A 13541-nucleotide genomic window follows, 5' to 3' on the forward strand; every position below is an offset into this window, starting at 1 on the left:
GGACAAAACTGGCTGGGTCCCAGTTAGATAGCCCAGGTCAAACCCATGTGGGCACCACATGGCTGTGCTGGCTGGGAAGGTCCTATATATGTCCAGTAGTGACTGTTTAGTTTATCTGCGCCCCAATCATAACCGAAACTGATTGTATATATGGAGGATAGGGCTGGGCGATATATCGCACAATATTGTTATGCGCATCTCGTCAGTAAAGCCGGTTCCTTGATTAGTAGTAAATCACCTTCACCTGCTTTCAGATGGAAGATATGATGCAGATATGAGTGTTAAATTAACACGCAAGAGTGTTAAAGTTAATGAGATAATTAAGTGATTAATTTAGTGATGATTGAGCATTATTGAAGACACCTGATGTTAACAAGCAGAATCACTGAAGGAGAAAATCACAAATTGTAAGCCACCGTTATGGCGATCAGTGTTTGCTTTAGTTGGACTCTTGACCCTTATACTTTCATCTTTAAATTTGTTTGTCTGCTGTTATTGATTTATAACAGTCAAATGAACAAAGAAAAGTGTGATCTGATAGTGTTGGTTGTGTTTAGGCATAATCATGCTGTGATCTGAAAAATTGAACTTATTGAGATAGTTTGGTTTAACTCATTAGCAACAGCTTTGTGATTCTACAGCATATGATTATCAGTATTTTTCTTATAATCCAAAATATTTAGTTAACATTGTTCTGATCAAAACACTTTCTAATTTATTTAGAAACACAGACATCAATAATCAGCCTGTGAATCTCAACAATGGTTACAATAATAATGCATGTTGCAGTGGCTGCCACCAATCACAACTCATAAATGGCTCCCATCATGCATTGCGGTATGAATAAATTATGATCTGAATTGTCTATGCAATTTACTTATCCTAATTGAATATTCTGCTCGTCACCATTGTTGAGATGCATTGATTGAATCTTGACATCTGTGTGTGCCTAAAAGAAAGGTTTTTTTTTTTAAACAACTTTCAAGAAATCCTTTATATTATATCTAAAATTCTGGAAATTTATGCAGAATCAAAAAAGAAAAGAAAAAAGAAAAAAGTTTTGTATGTGATTAAGTTTTAAGAAATTATTTGGATTGCATTGTAAAAAATAAAAATATGCTTTTCAAAGTCAGTGCTGCTATAATCAATAAAGTAAATGCAACTCAGAAATTGGGCTCTATATGAGTTCAGTGATTCAGGTCAAATGATTATGAAATAATGATAATGTTAAAACACAACCAACACCATCATATCACCCTTTTCTCTTTGTTCATCTGGCAGGTATAACTCAGATACAACAGCCAAACAAAATCTAAAGTTAATAATGTAAGGGTCAAGAGTCCAACTAAAGCAAACAATGATCGCCATAACGGTGGCTTACAATTTTAGATTTTCTCCTTCAGTGATTCTGCTTTAGGTGTCTTCAATAATGCTCAATCATCACTCAATTAATCACTTAATTATCTCATTAACTTTAACACTCTTGTGTGGACTCATATACACTCCCAGGAGTGTTAATTTAACACTGGAGTTTTTGCTGCGTACAAAGAGCCGTAGTTAACTGACAAGCTGCGCCATATCGCATTAAATATCGCTGGCGATACGTCCGCGATATTAATGCGATATGGCCCAGCTTGTCAGTTAACTACGGCTCTTTGTAGTAAATGCCGCTCCATCTGAAAGCAGGTGAAGGTGATTTACTACTAATCAAGGAACCGGCTTTACTGACGAGATGCGCATAACAATATCGTGCGATATATCGCCCAGCCCTAATGGAGGACACATGTTAAACAGATTGAAACTAAATGTAATAAAGTATTAAACCATTTCTCAGCAACCATAATCCTAAATATTTAAATTGACATTTTTTTCTCATAATGTATGTAAATCTAATACTATGCTTCCACTCAATCTAGAAAATAAAAAATGGAGGAGATGGGTTCAAGAATGTGATTGCATACATTCGGAAAATCAGTGGATGCAATGCCTTAGCCCAGTGCTTGTTTCAGATTATGTGCCAAAACAAGACTGGTACACGGGTCCAGAAGGTAAATATATGCATAACGTTTTTCATCAAATAACATTTAACATAAATAACAATTTTCTATAAATATGCTATAAATGTACAGTGTATAATGTCTTAATGTATTATATTGCCTCTACTTACAGATTGCCATAGTTGAAGGACTTTACTATCTCTTCAGGGAGTTGTTGCCCAGCCTTACAAAAAGGTCTGATGACCGGATAATTGAGGACATAGATGTTTTTGAGTATGCCCCAGTTTGCTGGGCCTACCTCATATCTCAAGCAAAGGTATAATTGCATTATATAATGTACATCTGTTTTCAAAGCAGTTTTGTGTTTTGACAAGTTTTATGGTTGGTTTTAAAATGTCATGCTCAAAAACGGCCATTTTCTCTTTCAAGCATTTGAAAGTTTACAACAACACTGACAAATTTTCAGCATCTTATTCTCTCAATCGATTGTTGTTTAACTTGAGCACTTATATACCAATATTTCAACAAAACAATGACCGTTAACAGCATCAGATCATTCAGTGATTTTCAGTATTTCTCCCTGCAGGATGTGAGCACAGAGCACGAAAACTATGCTCCAATTTCCATGAATGCACAGTCGACAAATCAGCGTTTCTCTGAGCCGGTGCGTGTACCAGACGTGCCTGAAGTGTTTGAGAGAGAGTATGTGCTTGATGTCATTAGAGGTAAAAGTCTTCACTTCATTTGATTGTTAATGCTGAATGGCAGGTTATATATATAAAGAGTACAATGAATATGTCAGAAATATGGAATGTTGCTAAGCCATGATTATTTTCCGAAATTTTGTTTTATTATGATGAATAAGAAAAGATTGTCTTAAAGTTATCTTTCTGTCGGTCACTTTGACGTGTGTCGAAACCGACATATGGGGTTCGCTCTTGGGAGCCCCAATCACCTCTGAGAATGTCAAAAAAGGCCAATGAAACTGGAGTGCAGAATTAACATGCTACACAGTAAAATCCCCAGTGTTAAATGAACACTCCTGGTGTACATATAGGTCCAACTACAGGGTGTTAAAAATGAACACTGGAACAACTCTGAACAGTGTTGAAGTTAATGAGATAATTAAGTGATTAATTAATTAAGTGATGATTGGCCATTAGTGGTGACACCTAATGTTAATAAGAAGAATCATTGAAGGAAAGAGAAACAAAAAGAACAGAAAAAAGAGAAATACAAGAACTACTGACTTTGAGCCATTACACATTATTGCTCTTATAGGCGGAAATGTTTTATGGAATTTTTCGTTTCAAGTCACCATTATGATGGTCAGCGTTTGCTTTAGTTGGGCTCTTGACCCTTTTTTTATTGTTAGATTTTCTCTGTCTGTTCAGACATTGTGTTTATAAAGCACATTTGTTACTACAAGAGAAAACCTGCTCAGAATATGATTTGATGATGACATTAGCATCATGTAGTGACCTGAATCATGTTCAGAGTCTAAATATTTGACTATATGCCTGATGACTCATTTTAGTATTGCTGATTGTAGCCCTGAGATTCTACAGTTTGAGATACAACCGCAAAATGAACAATTTTGAAAATATTTATTGCACAAAAGCTGTTGTGTTTGGACACACAGACATCAAGAATCAGCATATGAATCTCAACAATGGTGACCATAAACAAACTAGTGACAAACATATCAACTCTGAACATCACAAAACAAGCTACTAAAGTCCTACCAAAACAATAGCAAAATAAAAGCAAACAGGAAAAACCAATGAAAATTACAGGACAATTCAGCTGCATAATTTATTCATGCTGTAATGCATGATGTGAGCCATGGATGTGTTTTGATTGGTGGCTCCCATCATGCACGGCAACATGAAGCATTTGTGTGATTTTCACCATTGTTAAGATTCATATGTATATTCTTGATGTCTGTGTGTGATTTTAAAACCTTCAGATTATTAAAGCTATGCTGCAAATAGTTACTGTAATGAATAAAACATTTGTATAATCAGTTTATAATGCTGGTTCCATATATCAGGCCACTACAGGATTGTATTATTTGATCCAAACATTACCATCATGACCTGGGCTTCATTTCCCAAAAGCATCTTAAACCTAACTTGATCGTAGAACAATTGCAACAAATGGTCTGTCCAATCAAATTAGGCTTATGAGTCTTTTGGAAAACACAGCCCATGTCATAGTGTCTCTTGCCACAACAAATGTGTTTTATGAACACAGAGTTGGAACAGCCAGATAAAAACTTATATTAAAAAGTAAAGGGTCAAGAGCACAACTAAAGCAAACACTGATCACCATAATGGTGACATGAAACAAAACATTCCATAAAACATCACCATCTAAACTTCAGTAAATCTAAATAAGACTGTGTGTAGATATATGACAGAAATAAAGTCAAACTGGTGTACAAATAATAAGTGCAATAATGTGTAATGGCTCAGTAAGTCAGTAAGTCTTGCGTTTATCTTTTTTTCTGTTCTTGTTGTTTCTCTTTCCTTCAATGATTCTTCTTATTAACATTAGGTGTCACCAGCACTAATGGCCAATCATCACTTAATTAATCACTTAATTATCTCATTAACTTCAACACTGCTTCAGTGTTAATTTTTAACATCCTGTAGTTGGACCTATATGTACACCAGGAGTGTTAATTTTAACACTGGGGATTTTGCTGTGTAGCCCACGCCCCGTACATACAGATATATAAGCAGCCAGAGTGCAAATGCAATTCAGCTTTGTTCTTCTGAGCCGATGCAGCGTATCTCTTGCATGAGAAGTGACTTCCCTTTCACCTCGTCTGCTGGATACACGTCACATACAGGGGTCTCTATCGAGTGTACACGGATAAGTGTGAGACAGTTCCCCTGGGTGCTTCAGCAGCCTCAAAAAGAAATTTCCATTTCCAAAGAGTACTTTTTCTCTAAGAGAACATTACACGGCCGTTTGCGTCTTTTTAAAGATCGCATGCTGTCTGTGTCCCACTGGATGCGGGCAATTCCTCTCTCCTTCTGAACCAGGTGTACGCAGCTTCTAATCTCCATTCCATCCATAGGGAACAAGGGTTACCATACGTAACCGAAGCGTTAATAATGTTAATAATGCTAATAATAACAATTCAAACTTGCTCAAGAATGAAAATATTCCCAACTCTGTAAACTCAGTCTACCCTATGACAATACTTTTTACAATTCTATGTTTGTTTTTTGTTTTTTAGAGGGTGGTCGAATTCCAAACTGCACTGAACTGAACCTTAAAGAGACATCACTGAAAAAAGCTGCTGATGTTGAAAAGATTCTGCTCAGTCTCCCACCGTTTATTAAATCCTTCCCTCTTTGGACTGACTGTGATGGTACTACAACTGATTCCAGGTATGACACAATTTCACATGCTGAATCATTAGATTTTTTTTCTTACAGTTTTTTTTTACTATAGCTACACAGCAAAATCCCCAGTGTTAAATTAACACTCTGAGTGTGGACTCATATAAACACTGAAGCAGTGTTAAAGTTAACACTGAAGCAGTGTTAAAGTTAATGAGATAATTAAGTGAATAATTGAGGGATGATTGAGCATCATTGAAGACACCTGATGATAACAAGCAGAATCACTGAAGGAGAAAACCGTAATTTTAAGTCACCATTATGGTGATCAGTATTTGCTTTATTTGGGCTCTTGACCCTTTAATCATTAACTTCAGATTTTGTTTGGCTGCTGTACGTGAGTTATAACAGCCAAATGAACATATAGAAAAGGTGATCTGATTGTGTTGGTTGTGTTTTAACATAATAATTATTTCACAATCATTTGACCTGAATTACTGAACACATATAGAGCCCAAATTAGGTTTACTTTATCAATTATAGCAGCACTATTCTTGCACAGCATAGTGTTTTAAACTTTTACAAAGTAATCCACAGAAATATATTTTGTACACGTCTCATATACAAAAAAATAAAAATTCATTTATTTGATACAGTTTTTAGACATCAAGAATCAGCCTGTGAATCTCAACAATGGTGACAATTATTAAAGCATGTTGCAGTGCATTCTGGGTGCCACCAATAAAAACTCATTCATGGCTCCAATCATGCATTGCTGCATGAATAAATAATGAGCTTATGTTCAGAAGTGATCTGTTTGTCACCATTGCTGAGATTCATATGCTAATTCTTGATGTCTGTGTGTGCCAACATAAATAATTTTTGACGGTTTTTTTTTTGTTGATCATTTGGTTTCATTGAAAAGGCTAAAAATATGATACCATACAAGGACAGTGCTGCTATAATTAATAAAGTAATCCTAATTCAGAAATTAGCCTATATATGAGTTCAGTGATTCAGGTCAAATGATTGTGAAATAATGATTATGTTAAAACACAACCAACACCATCAGATCACCTTTTCTATATGTTCATCTGGCTGTTATAATTCACGTACAGCAGCCAAACAAAATCTGAAGTTAATGATTAAAGGGTCAAGAGCCCAACGAAAGCAATACTGATCACCATAATGGTGACTTAAAATTACGGTTTTCTCCTTCAGTAATTCTGCTTGTTATCATCAGGTGTCTTCAATGATGCTCAATCATCCCTCAATTACTCACTTAATTATCTCATTAACTTTAACACTGCTTCAGTGTTAACTTTAACACTGCTTCAGTGTTTATATGAGTCCACACTCAGAGTGTTAATTTAACACTGGGGATTTTGCTGTGTAGGACCCATTTCCAGAGGTGTCAAATCCAGGCTCAGAAAGTAAAATTCCTGTCATATTTTTATTTCACCCATGAACTCACACAGCAAAAACTCTAAAATATAATTAAGTGATTGATTGAGTGATGACTGAGTATTATTGAATACACCTGATGATAACAAGCAGAATCACTGAAAGACAAAGGCACATTTTTTAAGTCTCCATTATGGTGGTCAGTGTTTACTTTAGTTGAGCTCTTGACCCTTAAACTGTTATTGTTAGTTTTGTTGTTTGACTGTTGTAACTGAGTTATAACTGTCAGATGAACAACAAGAAAAGCTGGTCAGGTGGTGTTGGTTATGTTTAGATGGAACCACATGTTGACATTGACCTGAATCACCGAAGTCATTAAGGAAAATTTACCTTATTGATTACAACAGAATATGATTATACAGTATACTATTTTCTGCTTTTTCAATATAACCCAAAATATATCTTAAAAGTTGTTCTGATCCAAAGACTTTTGTTTGAAGTTTGGACTTTGGACACACAGACATCAAGAATCAGCCTGTGATTCTCACCAATGGTGACAATAATAAAGCATGTTCCAGTGCATTCTGGGTGCCACCAATTAAAACTCATCCATGGCTCCCATCATGCATTGCGGTATGAATAAATTATGATCTGAATTTTCTTAGTAATTTCCTTTTCCTAATTGAATATTCTGTTTGTCACCATTGTTGAGACTCATACACTGAATATTGATGTTTGTGTGTGCCTAAAACAAAGACTTACTACTTTATCAGAACAACTTTAAAGAAATCATTTAGATTATACAGAAAAATCAGGATTTTTTTATTTAGAAACTGTGTGTAAACATAATACCATCTGATCATCCTTTTCTCTTTGTTCATCCGACTGTTATAACTCAATTACAGCAGTAAAACAAAAGATTAAGTTAAATATGTTAAGGTCACCTGCCCAACTAAAACAAACACTGATCACCCTAATGGTGATTAAAAATGTAGATTTGCTCTTTCAGTGATTCTGCTTGTTATCATCAGGTGTCTTCAATAATGCTCAATCATCACTCAATTAATCATTTAATTAGCTCATTAACTTTAACACACTTGATTGTTAATTTAACACTCATATTTTAACACTTTAACAATATTGAGTCTTGAGCCAAATAATCTCCCATGAGAGTTCATTTAACACAGGAGTTTTTGCTGTGTGAGTTCATGGGTGAAATAAAAATATGGCAGGAATTTTACTTTCTGACCCTGGATTTGACACCTCTGCCCATTTCTCAATACTCAGCGGTGTATAGTCCAGGGGTCAGAAAGTATAAATCCTGCCATATGTTTATTCCACCCATGAACTCAGTCAGCTGATTTCTATCTCCTGCTGAAAAACTGCTAATGAGCAAATCCAGGTGATTGGAACAAAATACACAGGAGGACCTTTACTTTCTGAACCTGGACTTTACACCTCTGAAGAGAACAGAAAAAGAGCCGAGCAGAAACACTACAACTGACTTCAGACACAGTCTTAGATGAAATCCACTGAAGAGAAAGGAAGACATTAAATCTGTGCATATCTCAGCAGAGGAGGATTAAAGAACTCCACAAACAGCATTACCAGCTTCACTTATTACTAACCAGACTGACTTTATTTCTGTCAGACGTCTACAAAAGTTTTATTGAGAATTAACAGAGGTTTAACTCTAAACGCGTTTCATTTGAAGTCACCATAACAGTGATTTGTGTGTTTGTCAAGCACATTTGCAGCAGCAAAGAAAGCTAAAGTGAAATGAGATCAGGTGATGATGGTTACTGTCTTTCTGTTACATTTTTCTTATAGATTGTAAGTTTGTGTGTCTGTGTGTGATTTTTTATTCAATTTAATGTAGTTATGTTTACACACAATATTACCAAAATATTTAACAAAACAAATAATGGCAAGTATACTGTAAAAATTCTCAGCGCCACACTCTTCAAGATACTCGTTCATTTCATCTTTAGGTTCATAAGATTGCTGGGAATTGACAGATTGAACTTGTAGTCTTGGGCTTGCTGTTGTTGCAGAGTGTACAAAGACCTTCAATTTAGCATTGTTTGCAGCTATGTCAAAGTCCAAATTTACTAGGGCTGTGCTCAAAATATCGATACAACGATATATCGTCATGAACTCCTGGCGATACGCGTATCGATACAGCAGCTGCCGTATCGATACTTTTGTGCTTTTGAATGTAGCCAATTCAGGGCTCCAATTTCGGCGCGGGATTGCGCATAATTTGAATAATTCCCGCAGCTTATAATGCGGGAAATTCCCGGAAACATTGATTTTCTCTGCGTGCTGTAAGGATTCAGGGCGGATCTAATCCGTGGGGAATTTGCATATCGTAATTAATAATTGGTAATTAATAATTATTCATACATGTTTGGATTAGATCAGTCTTACATGTTAATAAATCTCCCGATAAGGGAGGATCTGTCATTCTACCTGCATGCGTGCATGTGAATCCCGGAAATTAACCACAAGTTGATTGCAGTTAATTACACGGACCATGTTTCACAAACAGGTAAAATGAATTAGCTCAATTGTCAGGATGATATTTGTGGGATCCACAATATCATCTTACTTTATAGGATTTCAGGAAACGCAATTCTCTGGCCAGAAGAATTGGGTTTCCCGCCCTATCAACACATAACGTTAACGTTACTCTTTAAAGTATCTTTAATTCGTAAAGCTTGTAGCATTTAGACCTTTGGCACTTAAGTGACTTGAAATTGAGCAAAGAGACAGCACATCAATCTAATGAATATATAATTAATTTAATAGAGGCATGACTACTTATGTATTTACTACGGTTACATGGGATATATGTATTTACAAACACATAGACAACAATGAACAATACAATAAGACATCAATGAACGAGAAATGCATAAAGTTTGGACAATGGATAACGTACACGCGTGAGCGAGTAAGAGAGAGAGGAAAGGGAATGGGGAGAGAGAGAACAGAGAAATTGGGAGAATTTCATTGGCAGGAAGACATTCACCTCTCCGATTACAACACGAAACATCATCTTAAAACTTCTTAGAAGCTCTATAAAGAGATTATACTTGCAATCAACTTATGTTATGGTCTCTCTCTGTGTCGAAACATTCCTGTACGGCCCTGTCTGGCCGCGTGAGCTGAGTCCTTTGGGTGTGAGGAAGCGTCACGTGGGCTGCTTGGCGCGCGTGTTGAACGGAGGTTTACAGTCTTTGTTGTAACATTTCCAAAGGGAAATAGTTCGGCTAAGTTCGTTTCACTTCGTGGAAGTGAACTGAGTCGGCTACGGAAAACAAAACTTTGACTAACAAAAAGGGAATAAAGATCTCTACGGGGAAATCACGCGGAGTTAACGTTGCATCTTTCCATGGCTTGTGAAGAAGCGTGTGTGTCTCTCGGTCCGGCGCGTCACGTGGTCACGTGCGCGTGTTTCTCCTTCAAAGAGAGCGCGCGCTCGTTTAAAGGTCCCTTGTAGATGGATTTGCTGAAGAGATATGTCACGGGGTTTTCTTTTCAATCGTCGATTGGAATTAAACACAGAGACTTATCTACAAATGAAAAACACAACTAAACTAGAAACAAATAAAAGAAAGGCGAAGAGCTCGCCCGGAGGCGAGACGTTACATCATGACACGAGGACACGGGAGAAAGAGAGCGAGCGAAGGGGAGAAGCGTCATTTATCACTTTTGGAGAAATCCAGCCTCTTCCTGTTGGCTTGGCCAATTAGAGGGTTGGAAGTTTACAGGCGGGACTTTGGGTTTATGGCCCTTTGTCTCCAGAGAGAGACATCTGAAACCCTAATCTCGTCGGTTGTTTAAGAGAAGAATCTTCACAATTCTTATAATACTAATGTGTCACAAAGTTTAGCAAAATGTAATGTCAATTAACAAATGGGGAACGAAGATTGGAGTTTATCGAGACCAAACTTGCCACAAATGGATTTGGTTAAACATTAGTTGGCAAAGTTTGAAACATTATCCAATTAGAGTTGTCGAGAAACATAGACCAAACCACAGAAAGGCAACTCATGAAATAGGGAACTTACACTCAAAAAAATGATATGTTGGCTTTACTTAACTTTTTTTTGTAAACAGGTTCCACCGGTTCCACATAACTATGTTTCGTTAAACAAACATAATATGTTCATGTAACTTCAACATCATGGAATTTGGTCATTTTAAGCGACCCAATTAAACTCTGAGCTAATGAGATAATTAAGTGAATAATTGAGTGATGATTGAGCATTATTGAAGACACCTGATGTTAACAAGCAGAATCTCTGAATGAGAAAACCGGAATGTTTAAGTCACCATTATGGAGATAAGTATTTGTTTTAGTTGGTCTCTTGACCATTAACTTATTAACTTTAGATTTTGTTTGGTTGCTGTACATGAGTTATAACAGCCGGATGAACAATAAACAAAGGTCATCTGATGGTATTGGTTGTGTTTTAACATAATCATTATTTCACAATCATTTGACCTGAGTCACTGAACTTATATTAAACCGAATTTCTGAGTTAAGTTTACCTTATGGATAATAACAGCACTGTCATTGTAGAGCATACTATTTTTTTTTTACTTTTCAATGAAATTCAAATGATCAAATCAATAAATAAAAAAGAAACTTCCTAAAAAATATCTTTAGTAGACACACACAGATATCAAGAATCAGCCTGTAAATCTCACCAATGGTGACAATTATAAAGCATGTTGTAGTGCATTCTGGGTGCCACCAATCAAAACTCATTCATGGCTCCCATCATGCATTGCTGCATGAATAAATAATGAGCTTATGATCTTTTTGTCACCATTGCTGAGATTCATATGCTGATTCTTGATGTCTGTGTGTGCCTCCTCTAAATATTTTTTAGGAAGTTTCTTTTTTATTTCTTGATTTGGTCATTCGAATTTCATTGAAAAATCTAAAAATAGTATGCTCTACAATGACAGTGCAGTTATTATCCATAAGGTAAACTTAACTCAGAAATTTGGTTTAATATAAGTTCAGTGACTCAGGTCAAATGATTGTGAAATAATGATTATGTTAAAACACAACCAATACCATCAGATGACCTTTGTTTATTGTTCATCCGGCTGTTATAACTCATGTACAGCAACCAAACAAAATCTAAAGTTAATAAGTTAATGGTCAAGAGCCCAACTAAAACGAATACTTATCTCCATAATGGTGACTTAAACATTCCGGTTTTCTCCTTCAGAGATTCTGCTTGTTAACATCAGGTGTCTTCAATAATGCTCAATCATCACTCAATTATTCACTTAATTAACTAATTAGCTCAGAGTTTAATTGGGTCGCTTAAAATGACCAAATTCCATGATGTTGAAGTTACATGAACATATTATGTTTGTTTAACGAAACATAGTTATGTGGAACCGGTGGAACCTGTTTACAAAAAAAAGTTAAGTAAAGCCAACATATCATTTTTTTGAGTGTAGATACATCGTTCATACAATTCTCAAGTGGATATATAATAGCATATATATATGAATACAGGATTCATTTCTCCTCCTTGGTTAGAATTCAGAGAGAGAGAGACATACTTCTCTGACATTCCTGGTGCGGTCGTAAATGCTGTTATCTAAGACCCCAGGCTCTGACAGTATGTTAAGTTTTGGTTCTTACTGTCCCCAAAAGCTGGTGCACATAGAATCATAACTTTTACTGTAATTTCTTGTATCTGATTAATTCCGCTGGATCATGAGAATTAAAACAAGACCAAGAACGACGTATAACAATACTGGGAATAGACAGTTAAATGTAAAAATGCATAATGATAAAGTCACAGTTATTCCAATGTGACATGGGCAAATGGACACACATAAAAACACATCAAATATATCTGGTTGAATGTCTTTTAAAGAAAAGAAGTTCCTTTGGGACATTCCAAAAATGTCATAAAATGTCTTAATGTCTTGTAAGCGGACACCACGCTCTGTCCTGAGTGTGGGTGTCAGCTGTGGGGGAGGTGTGTGTGTGTGTGTGTGTGTGTTTGTGTGTGTTTTTTCAAGTTCCAGGCCTTTTGGGGCTAAAGGCTTTGGGATTTTAGCACGAAGGTATTTAGTTATTCAGATTCACCCTGGCCCAGTCCTTACAGTGCATACATAGAGAGTAAAGCCGCCTCACATACAGCTCGCGAGATTATATCGCTTTAACAGACTAAAACACGCAAAATGATGTCAAAAATTTCGTTCTTGGTAAGTATCCTCTAAACACAGTTGGTTATGTCTTAAATAAGCATAAAGGTTTTTAACAGAAACGGCAATTCCCCGGTTGTATGATGAAGTTAAGCGAGATATTCTGCTGTCACTCTCTTAACCTCTCTTAACCTTGAGCATGTCAATCAATTGTTGTTTCTGCATAAAAATTTGAAAATGTAATCATTTAAAATGATTTCAACGTAGAAGAAATGACTTTGTTTGGTGCACATTCCAACACTTAAGACCTGTTAAATACTAGGTGTTTAAAAGAGTTTGAGAAAACTAAGTTAAATTTAAGTTGTTACCGTTTTTGCTTTTATGGAATGTTTTAAGTTTTGTTTAGTCATTGAGCAGTGTAGACATGCTTCAGTGTCACTATAATTGTCATTTCAGTTATTGAGGCAGACTTTAAAAGCAGAAGGAAGAGCCATTCTAAGCTTTTTTATTCATTTAACTCATTGTTTTTCAGTTATCACAACTGTTATAACACTGGTTATTCAATAAACAGATATTACTGTTACTAAACTCAGCT

General features: G+C 35.9%; 1 protein-coding gene across 1 annotated transcript in view; it reads left to right on the forward strand.

Moving 5' to 3' along the window:
* The window catches only part of mcoln1b (mucolipin TRP cation channel 1b), a 329868-nt gene that overhangs the window by 78678 nt on the left and 237649 nt on the right, over positions 1–13541 (forward strand). The gene's annotated exons all lie outside the window — the stretch shown is intronic.

This window comes from Rhinichthys klamathensis, unplaced genomic scaffold, assembly GCF_029890125.1.
Source record: "Rhinichthys klamathensis goyatoka isolate OS25496 unplaced genomic scaffold, OSU_Roscu_1.1 h1tg000336l_1, whole genome shotgun sequence".
Classification (NCBI taxonomy): domain Eukaryota; kingdom Metazoa; phylum Chordata; class Actinopteri; order Cypriniformes; family Leuciscidae; genus Rhinichthys; species Rhinichthys klamathensis.